This window comes from Ambystoma mexicanum, chromosome 10, assembly GCF_040938575.1.
Source record: "Ambystoma mexicanum isolate Mex_15411 chromosome 10, UKY_AmexF1_1, whole genome shotgun sequence".
In the NCBI taxonomy this organism is placed as follows: Eukaryota; Metazoa; Chordata; class Amphibia; order Caudata; family Ambystomatidae; genus Ambystoma; species Ambystoma mexicanum.
In genome coordinates, this window is record NC_090932.1 from 417,097,497 (window position 1) to 417,113,067 (window position 15,571).

Here is a 15,571-nt window from a genome sequence, read left to right on the forward strand (position 1 = left end):
CCTTTCCCATCCAGTTGACTGAGTACGGCACCTATTTCTACATTAGAAGCATCTGTGTGCACAATGAAAGTTTGGTGGTAATCAGGAGCTCTGAGTACTGGGGCTTGGCAAAGAGCCTTTTTCAGGTTTTCAAAAGCCTGATTGCACTCCTCGTTCCATCTAACCGTTTTAGGAAATTTGGGAGAGGAGATGACATTCAGAGGAGAAGCTATGGTCCCATAGTTCTCAATGAAATTCCTTTAATACCCAGTGAGGCCTAGGAAGGCTCTCACTTGGGTCTGAGTAGTAGGTTTTTTTCCAATTTTGCACAGCTTCAATCTTACTGAGCAAAGGCCTTATTTCTCCACATCCTACCTCATGTGCAAGATAGACTACCTTACTCTGTCCAATTTGGCATTTACTCACCTTTATGGTCAGATTGGCTCGTCCAAGAGCCTGCAAAACATCTCTCAGGTGGGTTACATGTTCTTCCCAGGAATTGCTGAACACTGCTATGTCATCCAAGTATGCCATGCAGAAGTCCTCCATCCCATTCAGAACCTGGTTTACCATCCGTTGAAATGTAGCAGGTGCATTTTTCAATCCGAAAGGCATTACCTTAAACTGGTATAAGCCAACGTGGGTAGAAAATGCAGTTTTCTCCTTGGCATGGTCTGTCAGGGCTATTTGCCAATAGCCTGACGTCAAGTCAGATGTGCTGAGGAACTTGGCTGCGCCAAGTTTATCCACCAACTCATCTGTTCTTGGCAAAGGGTGGGCATCAGTCTTGGTGACTGCATTAAGAGCTCTATAATCCATGCAGAATCTAAGTTCTTTAGATCTGGCCTTTGGTACTAACACTACTGGGCTAGACCATGGACTAGTAGAGGGCTCTATTACCCCGAGATCAAGCATCTTGCTGACCTCACCTTTGATGTGGGTTCGTACGTTTTATGACATTCGGTATCCTCTGCTTTTGACTGGCAGACAGTCACCAGTGAGTATGTCATGCTGCCCCCAAGGGGTCAAGCCTGGTGAAAGCGAGAACAGAGAGCCAAACTGATTCAACATAGATTTGCACTCTTCTTGTTGCTCGGGTGTCAGATTTGAAGAGAGACTCCTTCAATGTTTTCGTCTAAAGGTAAGCCTCCGAGGAGATCCGGAAGAGCTTCACTCTCTTCTTCTTCCTCTGATGATGCTAGAAGCAACGCTCCTACATCAGGTCTTGAGACATATGCTTTGAGTTGGTTGGTGTGGAAGACTGTCGGAGCCTCCTTGGGATTGCCCAAGTCCACCAGATAGTTGACCTCTCCGAGTTTACCCACAACTCTGAAGTGTCCCATCCATTTGTCTTGCAAGGCCCTCTGCCTTGTTGGGATCATAACGAGAACAAGCTGGTCTTGAGCGAACTCAACCATGTTAGCCTTTTGATCATGCCAGTGCTTGACCAATGCTTGTCCAGCTTTCAAGTTATCGCTTGCTTCTGTCATCATGTGCGACATTCTTCTCCGGAGACCTATCACGTAGTCAGTCACTCTGACTGGCTTGGGGGAAGGAGCACTCTCCAACCCCTCCTTAATCAGGGCCAATAGACCTCTGATGGGATGACCATAGAGAAGCTCAAAGCGAGAATAACCTACTCCCTCCTGAGGGACTTCTCTATAAGCAAAGCGAAGGCATGGCAGTAGAAGGTCCCACTTACGCTTAAGGGGTTCTTCTAAAGTACCTATCATGCTCTTCATGGTTCGGTTGAACCGTTCTACCAACCCATTGGTTTGGGGGTGGTAGGCTGTTGAGAACTTGTAAGTAACCCCACCGGTTTTCCACATGGCTTTCATGTAGTGGGACCTAAAGTTTGACCCCCTGTCAGAGATTACTTCCTTAGGAAACCCGACCCTGGTAAAAATACCAAGGAGGGCCTTAGCCACAGCCGGAGCTGTAACAGTCCTCATAGGAATTGCCTCAGGATACCTAGTAGCATGGTCTACTACAACAAGTATAAACCTGTTGCCTGAGGAGGTTGGAGGATCAAGGGGACCAACAATGTCAATCCCTACTCTCTCAAATGGGACTCCCAAAACTGGGAGAGGCACTAAAGGTGCCACATTCTTGGAGCCAACCTTACCAGAGGTCTGGCAGGTGTGGCAGCTCCTGCAGTGTTTTTCTACTTCGGCCCCCATCTTCGGCCAATAAAAGTAGAGAGAGAGCCTTTCCTTAGTCTTCTTGGAACTCAAGTGACCAGCCAAAGGAATCTCGTGGGCTAACTGCAAGAACTGTGGTCTGTTCTATTGGGGTACTACAAGTCGTTTGTAGTCTCCAGGTGCAGACTCGGTCGGTTCACTGTAGTAGAGGCCATCTTCCCAGTGCAACCTGTATTTCCCAGGCTCTTGCCCTTCAGCCTGAGCTTTTGCCTGGTGGTGAAGACCTTCCAGAGTTGGACATTCTCTCTGTCCCTTACTGAAGTCTGCCCTGCTGGGTCCACCTTCTGCCAGTAAAGACTGCAGCTCAGGATGGTCAACAGGATCCAGATCTCCAATGAGTTCCTGGCCTTCCATTAGCTCTTCTTCATAGTCTAACTCTACCACACAGGGTTGTACCTCCCTCTCAGCCTCAGCTGGAGGGGGAGTTACGGGTGTAACTTTGGACAACCGCGGGGAAGTCCTTGTTGGCTGCACTGGAATGCTGGCTGCTGGTTTCGGGATAGAACTCTTAGGTTTCCCTTTCGCTTCTGATTTCTTGGAGACAGCAGCTGACAATTCCAGTGGAGCAGGAGTGATATCTTTCTTCATCATCTCCTGGAGAGTTCCTCGCATGGTTCTCTCCCTTGCAGGTCTGGTTAGCTCCTGTAACCGTTTACTAGGAGGTCTGGGGGTATGTGACACAACTCCGAGAGTTTTCAAGTCGTTACCTAACAGAACGCGTCCTGGCACCTCACTGTATGCTGACAGGTATCTTCACAGTCATGTCGTTACACTGGATGAGAACTGGTAATTGGGGAAGCATCTGCACAGGCCCTCCAGCTAACTTGGTGAGGCGTTTGGGTGCCTTAGCAACATCCTCAGCCTGAAAAAATGATTTATCCACCACGGTTATGCTGGCCCCAGTGTCCCTAATGGCAGGAGTCTCCTGACCATTCACCTGGACACTGTCCTTATAATACTCTTTAGTATTATCGGGGATAAAATTATAGACATCTAAATTCTGTTGTTCCCACAACCCCAGAGACACTAAAGAAACACTGGCTGAGACTCCAGTGGGTTCATCAGGCAGCAGTAGAAAGTTTCCACTTGCCATTTGGACTTCCTCCTCTGGAGCGAAGGCTAAGGAGACAAGCTGGACCCCTGAAGGTTTACCCTTACATCTGGGATCTCCTTTCACGTGGTCAGTCAAGCCACAAACAAAGCATTTACCGAATGCTTTCTGGAATGGTGGCTTGTTCTGGCCTCCTTCCGGTTTAGTACCAGAAGGCACACTATTCTGCTGCGGTCTTCCTTGTGGCTTACCCTTATGGTTTTGTTTGGGGCCCTCTTTGGAATTTGAGTTATTAGAATTCTCTTTTGAGTCTTTTTTAGGCTGTTTTCCCTCATCCTTTTTCTGACTTGCCCCAGAATCCTTATGAGTAGCCCTGTTGGCAACCCACAAGTCAGCAGCCTTAGCTAGCTTCCTGGAATCCAATTCCTTCGAATCAGCCAAGTGCTGTCTGAGCTCAGGAGAACAGGCATCATAAATAGACTCCAACATAAAAAGATTCTTCATACCCTCATAAGTGTTCACTTTGTAACCCTTAATCCATCCCTCTAAGTTTTTCAACCCTTCACTCACCCAGGTAGCCTAAGGGGTACCATCATGTTTTTTGAGGGTCCTAAACCTCTTAAGATACTGGGAAGGGGTCTTCCCGAACCTAGCTATCAAAGCTAGTTTCAAACTTTCGTACTCTTTCCTATCCTCCTCCCCCAACTCCATTACCACATCAGTTGCACCAGGGGGGAGCCTAGAGAACAACCAGGTAAGCAACTCGTTACCTGTGATGTTCTGGAGCCCATGATTGTACTCAAACAAACTCAGCCAATCCAACACATCCAACTTTGGTTCATACATACCAATTAATTCCTTCGGCATCCGGGGTCTTTTGGGACTGGAGCTTCCAGAGGAGCCAGAGACAGAAGCAGTTTCGACAGAAAACTTTTTCATTTCTAACTCATGCTTGAGCTCCATTTCTCGGAGCCTAAGAATTTGTTGCATTTCTTGTTGTTTCTGTTCAGTTTTAGCAGTAATCCTTCTGAATTCCAAGTCTATTTTCATTTTTTCTAGATCAAGGACTTGAGGACTTAGTGTGGGCCCTGTTTTAGGCCCTGTAGGCACAGCTGGTAAGGCAGACAGAGGAGCAGGGGAGACAGTTTCATTGGACTCTCCTTCCTCTTCAGCCTCTTCATCGCTATCACCGGAACTTTGATTTAGATCAACACCATAACTGTTATCTACATTTGCTGGAGAAGTTGGTTCCTCTGAACCAGTACCCAGACTTTGGTTTTCCAGCAATCTCGCTATCAGTTCTACTTTCTTGCCTCTTACAGAAAGATTCTCTTGTCTACAGAGAGCTCTCAAACTCTCAGTATTTTCACCTGACAAGGACTCTTGACTGTAAACTTCCATAGTAGACATGTTTTTGAAAGTTGCTTTTTAGTGCTAAGCTTTGTGGTTAGTTATCCTAAAGTGTTGAAAAGCACTCTAAAATGTATACTCAATACAAATCCCACCGCTGCCACCAGTGTTAGGCGGAAACCTGTGCAGTTCCCTCTGGGACCACTGCAAAAGATTTAGGACTACAGGTGTTTGGCAGTAAACCCACTTGGTAGCAGTCTGTACCACACAGATTCACTTGGTAGCTGTGGCTGAGCAGTCAGACTTCCCTCAAGAAGAGTTAGGCAGTATGTGGAGTATACAAAATAGGGCAATTTACACAGTAGAACAAGCAAACACGGAACAAGGCTTCGGTGTAAAGATATATAGTTATTTATTTATAAAAACACATCTATGAAAAACACTCGGGCACTAATACGGCAAACAACTTCAATCACAATTACTATAAGAAAAAGATCAATCCCCCTAACAATAGTTCGACAAGTCTAGGTTCAACGGCATCACTTATTTTCAGACAGAGGTGTCTGCTTTAACCTAGATGGCACTCTAGTATTCGTTAGGACGGGAGAGAAAAAGGCAGGTTATGAAATCACTCGGCACCAACACTTTTACGAACAAATGCAAGGCAAGTACAGCAGGGTCCACGGCAGATCACAAAGTTCAGAGGCCAGGCCCACTCAGAGAGAGGCAAGGCGATATGTCCCAAAAAGAAAAGTGTCTCAGTGGAACTGCGCTTCGAGTCTTTATCGCAAATTGTTATGGAAAGATTGGACCAGTTCAGAACAGAAAGTTAAGAAGGCTTGGAGGCGACCCAATGGAGAGGCGAGGATTAAGACAACTCACACTACCCGTCAAAAAGAGAAGCCAGGCGGACACGGTACCTTGTATGTGGAGAGACAGCTCCGGCGGGGGCAGTTGTTCCTGGTGGTGGATGCAAGTCGGGGCTTTGCCAAGAGAAGAGATGGTCTTGTCGTCGAAGGAAAGTTGAAGATCGTTGCACCACCAGGGAAGAGACCAGCCGCAGAGTGCTCCGTCACAAGGCACCACCTTTTGGTCGCGGTACGGGTTAGTGGCTATCCGGTTGCCGGGGTGCTCAGCACGGGCAATTCAACCACTATGCCCTGGAAGCGAAGAAAAAGCAAAGGGGACTGGTTGTTCCCACCAGTCAGGGGAAGAAGTCTCTCCAGCCGGGAGATCTCCTCTCTCGTCGGGAAGTGGTGAGTCGGTTCAGCAGGGCTCCACCGGAGGTGTCGTCGTTGCAGGTCGGCTCAGCTTTACCCTCGTCGGATTCTTAGGTCCTGTGGCGACTTCTGAAGATCCAGTCCCAAAAGCCCTGCTTTTATGCAGAAATCCCCCATTCATTCAGCCTAGCTGTCAATCAAAACACACTAAGTGGTGAGCGGGGTGGCTCACCACTTGGGCCAATCACACCAGAGTGCGACTTGAGTTGGCAAGGCAACTCAGTCCAGGGTGCCTAAACCCCCTCCCACACCCCCTGTGGTACCCAGACAGAATGGCACCACTTTGGAGGGCCTCTGTGTAGAAGCCCGCCAAAAGTGGAACAAAGGCCTCAACCTTTGGTTTAGGAGTCACAGAGACGAACACAGACGCCATTTTAAAAACCGAGTTCTGGCAGAAAATACCAACCGATAGATTTATTTAAGATAAATAAACCGGTGGTATGTTAGAGATTAACGAGAAAAAGTTTTAACCTCCAACAATGGGAAGAATCCCATAGAGTTATATTCGGGGTCGAATATAACAAGTAGTTTCCACTGCCACCAGCCAAAACTCGACGAGGGGGGACGGGACAGTGCCCCCTCGAATAACAGACCCAGGGGTAATCGAATTACCCCTACCAGTACGTCCACAATAGGATGGTTTGTACTAGTTCTGTTAGTAAATTTAGGTCTAGTAAAGCCAATGGTGACTTTACATGCCCTGGGAGACAGTAGTCAGTCCCAGGGTATGGAGTCTATGGTGGGGATCCTCTAAGACGCCCCAGTGTTACGGCACAGAGGTTGTGGTGTAACACACATAGAAAAACATATGAGACCCTATGGAGTAAAAGACTCCATAGCCCATAGAACACATTGACATTCAAAGGAATTAACCACATTCATGTCCAAGAGTGGGAGAAAAGAGTCTCACTCTTGGCAGGATGGAAAAAACAAACTCCAGAAATCCAGCAAAGCTGCTGGGGGACTCACTAGGTTAGGAAATTCAGCCTAAACAGAGAATTCTCCCTAACAGGGGGTGCAGGGGGACATGAGTGGGACATGAGTGGGGCCCTGCTGGCAGGTTCCCCGCAATGCTGGGGGGTGGGGGTGCAGGGGGACATGAGTGGGGGCCTGGTGGAGGGTGCCCCTGACTGCTGTGGGGTGGGGGTGCAGGGGGACATGAGTTGGACATGAGTGGGGGCCTGGTGGAGGGTGCCCCTGGATGCTGGGGGGTGGGGGTGCTGGGAGACATGAGTGGGGGCCTGGTGGAGGGTGCCCCTGACTGCTGGGGGGTGGGGGTGGGGGTGCAGGGGGACATGAGTTGGACATGAGTGGGGGCCTGGTGGAGGGTGCCCTGCACTGCTGGGGGGTGGGGGTGCTGGGAGACATGAGTGGGGGCCTGCTGGCAGGTGCCCTGCACTGCTGGGGGGTGGGGGTGCAGGGGGACATGAGTGGGGGCCTGGTGGAGGGTGCCCCTGGAAGCTGGGGGTGGGGGTGCTGGGAGACATGTGTGGGGGCCTGGTGGAGGGTGTCCCTGGATGCTGGGGGGTGGGCGTGCTGGGAGACATGTGTGGGGGCCTGGTGGAGGGTGCCCTGCACTGCTGGGGTGTGGGGGTGCTGGGAGACATGAGTTGGACATGAGTGGGGGCCTGGTGGAGGGTGCCCCTGACTGCTGGGGGATGGGGGTGCAGAGGGACATGAGTTGGACATGAGTGGGGGCCTGGTGGAGGGTGCCCTGCACTGCTGGGGGTGGCGGTGCTGGGAGACATGAGTGGGGGCCTGCTGGCAGGTGCCCTGCACTGCTGGGGGGTGGGGGTGCAGGGGGACATGAGTGGGGGCCTGGTGGAGGGTGCCCCTGGATGCTGGGTGTGAGGGTGCTGGGAGACATGTGTGGGGGCCTGGTGGAGGGTGCCCGTGGATGCTGGGGGGTGGGGGTGCAGGGAGACATGTGTGGGGGCCTGGTGGAGGGTGCCCTGCACGGTTTATGGTAATAAAACCGAAATTAGAAATCTCGAAGAAAGAAAATCGCGAAAAAAAGGCCCAAAAAAAAAAATCGTTTTTTTTTTTTTTTATGACGTTTTTTTTCGAAATGGGGGGGTTCCCCCCTAACCCCCCTTTTTTCTATTTTTTTTATTTTAACCCTTTTTTTACTTACCTGACCCAAAAAATACATATATATAAAAAAATAATAAATTAGATATTTTTTTTTTCGCCCTTTTTTTTCGAGATTTTTGTTATTCGGGATTTTTTTTCGGCCTTTTGACCGACCACCGCCCTGCACTGCTGGGGGGTGGGGGTGCTGGGAGACATGAGTTGGACATGAGTGGGGGCCTCGTGGAGGGTGCCCCTGGATGCTGGGGGGTGGGGGTGCTGGGAGACATGAGTGGGTGACTGGTGGAGGGTGCCCCTGGATGCTGGGGGGGGTGCAGGGAGACATGATTTGGACATGAGTGGGGGCCTGGTGGAGGGTGCCCCTGGATGCTGGGGGGTGGGGGTGCTGGGAGACATGTGTGGGGGCCTGGTGGACGGTGGCCTGCACTGCTGCGGGGTGGGGGTGCTGGGAGACATGAGTTGGACATGAGTGGGGGCCTGGTGGAGGGTGCCCCTGACTGCTGGGAGGTGGGGGTGCAGGGGGACATGAGTTGGACATGAGTGGGGGCCTGCTGCCAGCTGCCCTGCACTGCTGGGGGGTGGGGGTGCAGGGGGACATGAGTGGGGGCCTGGTGGAGGGTGCCCCTGGATGCTGGGGGGTGGGGGTGCTGGGAGACATGTGTAGGGGCCTGGTGGAGGGTGCCTTGCACTGCTAGGGGGTGGGGCGTGCTGGGAGAAATGAGTTAGACATGAGTGGGGCCTGGTGGAGGGTGCCCCTGGATGCTGGGGGGTGGGGGTGCTGGGAGACATGAGTGGGGGCCTGGTGGATGGTGCCCCTGGATGCTGGGGGGTGGGGGTGCAGGGGGACATGAGTGGGACATGAGTGGGGGCCTGCTGGCAGGTGCCCCGCAATGCTGGGGGGTGGGGGTGCAGGGGGACATGTGTGGGGGCCTGGTGGAGGGTGCACCCGACTGCTGGGGGGTTGGGTGTGCTGGGAGACATGTGTGGGGGCCTGGTGGAGGGTGCCTTGCACTGCTGGGGGGTGGGGGTGCAGGGAGACATGTGTGGGGGCCTGGTTGAGGGTGCCCCTGACTGCTGGGGGGTGGGGGTGCAGGGGGACATGAGTTGGACATGAGTGGGGGGGGCCTGCTGGCAGGTGCCCCACAGTGCTGGGGGGTGGGGGTGCTGGGAGACATGCGTTGTTGATCAGTAGTGCAAGGTGACATGTGGCTTGGGGGCATGCCCATGGTGGATGGGCTGCATGCGGGACATGAGCAGGGGTGCAGGGTAGTCCCCTGTGGTGTGGGATGCTTGCAGGGGCCGTGGAGGGTGTAGAGGGAACACCTGGGAGGACCCACACGGCCAATTCACGTGTAGTACTGCCCGGAACCCCTGAAATACACGTACCCTGCTGAAATCGCGTGTGAGACTTCCCGCGCACCCCGAAATACACATACTCTGCAGGATTCGCATGTGAAACTTCACGCGCACCCCGAAATAGACGTACCCAGGAGAATCGCATGTGGAACTTCCCGTGCACCCCTGAAATACACGTGCCCTGATGGAATCGCGTGTGAAACTTCACGCGCACCCCTGGAATACACGTACCCAGGACAATCACGTGTGGAACTTCACGCGCACCCCTGAAATACATGTATCCTGCAGGATTCGCATGTGAAACTTCACGCGCAACCAGAAATACAAGTACCCAGGAGAATCGCGTGTGGAACTTCCCGCGCACCCCTGAAATACACGTGCCCTGATGGAATCATGTGTGAAACTTCACGCGCACCCCTGGAATACAGGTACCCAGGACAATCGCGTGTGGAACTTCCCGCGCACCCCTGAAATACACACACCCTGCTGAATTTGCGTGTGAAACTTCCCACGCACCCCGAAAAACACGTACCCTGCAGGTTTTGCCTGTGAAACTTCACGCGCACCCTTGAAATACACGTACCCAGGACAATCGCGTGTGGAACTTCCCGCGCACCCCTGAAATACACGTACCCTGCTGAATTTGCGTGTGAAACTTCCTGCGCACCCCGAAATACATGTACCCTCCAGGATTCGCGTGTGAATCTTCACGCGCACCCAGAAATACACGTACCCAGGACAATCACGTGTGGAACTTCCCGCGCACCCCTGAAATACACGTGCCCTGATGTAATCGCGTGTGAAACTTCACGCGCACCCCTGAAATACACGTACCCAGGACAATTGCGTGTGAAACTTCCCGCGAACCCCTGAAATACACATTCCCCGCTTGGCGTTTGCTGTTTGGCAGCCCTGTGAACTGGTCCAGGGTTAGCGCAGACATTTGCGATGAATTGGGGATTTTGATGGCTTTTCCTTGCGCGAGGTCGTTCTTGGGGGCATAACTGGCACTGCTGCAGGGTCGCTGCACCACTCTGCGCCACGGCTGGTTTTGGAGGCTAAAATCCATGAATACGCTGTGCGATGAAATGGATTTTATCGCACGCGGCTGGCGCAGTGTATCGCACGGGAACACTGTGCGCCAGCCGCGTGCGCCACTTTTGTGCGAAATTCTATGAATTACCCTGTTAATCTTCAACACTATTAAGTACACAGTTTATCATTGGTCTTCAAACTATAAGGCCCTACATTATACGGCCTTTTACTATTGGTAGGCACGCTTGTGCCATGTCTGGAACATTCAGTTCACTTAGCAGCACGTAAGCCCAGACCCAGGTGCCAGGAGGTGGACTTGACTTTACCTCCCCATACAATTAGCCCAACATCTCTCATCACCCATGCCTTCTGCCATGAAGATTGTCTTTGAATTTGGCCTTGCAAAGTATCCTTGTCTCTGGAAATATATGGGACTGCAGGCACTCACTATCGTTGTTCTAGGACTCCAAGCTCAACTCTTATTTCCATTGTTGGCATGACAGGAGACCACGATTTGGTCCATTCTGCAACTTTTAAATGTCTTAAATGAATAAAACTTGACACCCTTGTGTTCTTTCTTTGCACCTTAACAAGGGACGATTCATCCTTGCACGTTCACTGCTTTCAAGAATAGATAACCGACCTTGGCTGCTTCAGTTTGATACCAGGCGAGACAGCCTCACCATGCAGCTCCATAATTTCAGCTTATTCTTGCAGCAACACAATTCTCACCTTTTCTCTTCATGGGTTCTGGCTTACCATGGCTTACCATGACACTGATGTCCAACTTCTATACAATGGTGGCTTCACCTGTAGTCTATTCACTACGTATAGCCAGCTTCTATGATGACTTTGTCTACTTGCGTTTCAGCATCTGTATAATTATTGAACAGTTGATTTTCTGCAGCACTTCGCAAACGTGCAATTTTTCTTCTTGCATATCAAAGTTGACTCGATTCGTAACTTCATCATTAGTTTCTTTAAGATCCATACATTCTCTTCAGCCAGTATTCTCGGGACGTCCCATATGTCACTAGCTTCTCTTTTTGCTCCTTTTCATATTTCTTCAGGGAGTTCCTCCCTCAGATTGTCATCTCTACAGGAATACATTCAATAGGGTTGTTTTAGAGGGTACCTTCTTTTGAATATTCGCTGCGGTATTGGCACAACTGCTGGTGTCAAACATGGCACGATCTCAGACTTGCAACATATAGGAGGTAGGGGGGCGGGATTTCCTGCAGAGGCATGAAACTGCGTCTCTACATTGGTCTTCGAAGAACATCCCGATAAGGCTCTAACGTCCCTTGGTTAAATACAACTCTTACTTGATTCTCTTTGAGCCTTTAATGTTGCGAATGTGAACCTACCAAAGAATCTCATGTTCTAGAACCATGTTAGATATCTTTCTATGGTGTGCGAGTGCATGGATGTCAGAAGGCATGTACCATCTCATAATGTCATCTGTACAGGGACTGTTTTGGTAGAGTCCCATAGGACTCAATGGGAACGGGGATCATGGAAACACTGGCACCATCTCGTGATGGTGCCTGTGTTTCCTCGTCCGCCTGAAGGCGGGCGGTGTTAAATCTGCCAGGTCAGACCTGGCGGGTTTGACGCCTCCGCCTGCAGGAGTTGTGATCACCTGGCATGGAAACAACGGTGGCGGCGGGTTTAACGCCACCGTTGTTTCCATACTGGGTCGGTTGCAATGAAGCCCCATGTTTGTTAGTTGAGAGTTTCCTCATCTGCCACAGGATTATTGTAGTTCATTTTGGATTTGGGAGGAGAGTTGGAGGAGAAGCAGGAAGCAAAGTCCTGGGATACCCATAAAACATTCAATGGAGTTGTGAAGAACTCTATGTTGAAGTATTCAATGACCTATCTTCATGTCCCTGGTAGGCCACTCTTACGTTGATAACAGAAGCAAGCTAGGTGTACATAAATGTTCTCAAGAGGGGCACTAAGCAGGGGTGCCTATTGTTGTCCTTGGTCTTTGTCTTTCCATTTTTTCAGTGCTTTTGTTATTGAAGGGTCCAAGTTGTGGGGCAGGACCTTTACAGCTTTTGCCTCTGGGAATGACAATCCTTTTTATGTGCAACTGCAACACATGTTTCCTTAGAGCAGGTGTGTGTAACCTTTGGCTCTCCTGATGTTTTCAACTACAACTCCCATCAGCCCTACCCAGAATAGTCAATGAGGAGAGATCATGGCAGTAATAGTCCAAAACATCTGGAGAGCCGCAGGTTGCAGACCCCTGCCTTGGGCATTCCCAAAACCACTTCACAGAAGTACAATACACCTATAACTAGAATTAACAAATACAACATTCAAAATCAATCATACAATTTATAAAAGTTAGTTACAAATGTATAAAAACTATATATATTTATTGTGACAATACATACTATGAATAATCAATAATAACAATTGAACCACATTGCACAACTACAACACTATGTACATGTATGACTACTGTACAGCACCTACAACAAATACACATAAATTGATTATTTTTAAAATACATGAATTAACAATCATGCAGGACCAGCGACGTCATTTGGGGGTCACAGCTGTGACCTCTGTGGTTTCCCTTTCTACCCCTATAAAAAAAACAAAACAAAAAGAATGGAGGCTCCTAGGCACTGAAGTAGTAGATGCTTTGCCACACCTGGTCTGGGTGTGGCCCAGACCTCAACCATCAGGTAAGGCTGGGCAAAGGGCTTGCAGTGCAGCGTGAGAAGGAAACGCTCAGTAGGTTGAGCTGACCATGACATATGGCACGTGTCACATTCCACGTTCAGCTCAAAACCCTTCTCGTCCTGCTTCCTCGTGGCTCATATACAGGAACCTGGAAGCTCTCTCAGCTTCCTGGTTCCTATTTGTGAGCAGCACAGAGGAGACAAGGGTGGCCTGGAGTGATGGGCCAAAGCTGGAAAAACAGGTAATAAGGCTTTTTGTTTTTAAATGTGATGTGTGTTTTGCTCGTGTGAAGTGTGTGCCAGATGTATGTATTAGCTATGGGTCAGTGAGCGGTGGGTGAATGAGAAGAAATGTGCTAGTGTGTGTATTTTAATGATCTGGGTGGGTGTGTGCCAGTTTGAAGAATGCAGTGAGAGTGGATATAAGAGAAGGTGTATGAGTTAGTGACTGGTGGGAGAATGAGTAGGAATGTGATAGTGTGTGTTTGAATGTTCTGGGTGGAAACACAGATGTTAGACGCATCTGATGGTCGTGTGCCATCACTTCCCATGATGTCACTTGTGGGTGGGCTCAACTGACATCACCTCCTGTGATGTCATCAGAGGTCAAGGGTCCTGTGATATCACTTGTGCTACCCCTGGCATTTTGTTAAAATGACGTCTCTGTGCAGTATCCCAACTCATGTTAGAAAAACATTACAAGATTAGCCACATGTGGAGCAATGTTGCAGATGTCACTTTTGCAGAGGCTATCCCCGATCCAGCTCGAACCCAACAATGAAAGTTGGCCCCTTTTTTGAGAGCAGACCCAATTGAGGACTTTGTTCCTTACACAAAAATTAAGTTGGACACCTTAACACATTGCTCTGTCACAGATGTATGTGATGGTGAACATTACATTTGCAGGTTGATAACCAGGCACCATTTTATGACCCCCTTCATGAATTTGGATGGTATGACTGCATGAAACAATTGGTCCGAAAAAGAGACTAGGTTTAACTGACTCCATCTTTCATCTGTGTAGATTCACAATTTCAATATGTATTGTGTCCGGGATTAGGTTGATGGGTGAGAGCTCAGGCACTGGGATTCAGTGCATTTGCAGAATTTTGGTCCAATTTTGAAGTCAAGTTTTTTGTTAGGGTTTTTTGTTAGTGATTTCTTCAAATATAGTACATTTTAGGGGCGTAACCTCTGCTAATAAACCCAACCTCATCCTCTGTCGAGAGGCGGACAATTTCTCTGGATCTGTCCCACAATGCCCTGGGTCTTATGTGTAAATTGAAACAATAGAAATTCAGTTGCTTGGTACAATTGCAAGGGGACTAGTTATTTGCAGTTTTTAGTTTCACTTTCACACTTAATTGCATATTTAGACTCCCATCAAGCGAGTACCAACACAAATGGGCCTTTGAAGCCAATACCTTTCTCATATACCTTGCAGCAACTCTTTTGCAATACCGTTCTTGGCATTTGCAATGCAATACAATATCTAAACATTTGCAATTCATTTCCTGCCAAACTTTACGTGCATCCCCTGTATCAGAAACAGTGAAAAGAAATGCAGAATACTTAGACATGTTATGGTCTATAACCCTGAATAGTATCAACCTTGGAAGGAATGTGTACATTATCAATTATGCATCAATAGAAATGCAGTGCAAAATGGAAAATACCAAACTAAGATTCTTCTTAAAAAGACATAACGCAGAAACCTTATATCCGAGGAAGATAAGGGGGACAGTTTGAATGACTCCCAAACTGCTGCTATGGAAACCTTGAACGCTTTGTCTGTATACATTGTAAAGGATATTGAAAGAAGTTGAAAGCACCACAATAGGTAAAGAGACTCAAATGAAGGACACAATTCAAAGAAGTGTGTTTCGGGTGGAAATCTGTGGGTGGAAAAAGCCATAGGAATTAGCATGGGTGGATAAAAAAATCTCCTCTCACGGCCTGCATGTCCCTCCTCACATTCTATCTCCCTCCTAGCTGTTCTCCTGTGCCAATAGCGTTGGCTTTAGAAGTGGTGCTAAAGTGCCACCTAATAGCTAAAACTAAAAAAGTGTGTGACTAAGACAAAAGTAGCTCCTCTATGCTTTCAACTAAATTTATACATTTGGTTCATTTACATGGAAAACATGAATAACCCATACTTAGAAATGAATGATATAAGAATTTAAGGCAGGTCTTCAAATGTGTGTGCTCCTAATTTCAATCCATTATGATCAAAAGGGATCTTCCCTCCAGTATGATGAATTTTACAGATTTGCCAAACCCAGTAGGGAGTGGCAAACCCCAAAGGAGATTTTTTATAGGAGACCCAATAATGTTGAAAGAAACACATCCAAAGTACGGATGACAAAAATTAAAGGAACTAATGTGCTAGTAAATGCCTAAGCAGAAAAACAGGGTGTGGACTTTGGAGAGGTAGTCATGATGACATACTGGAGAATCATTATCAGTGTCTCATTTAGCATCAAGAACAGGCAAACCCAATATCAACTGCCACACCCTTCATACTGCCAG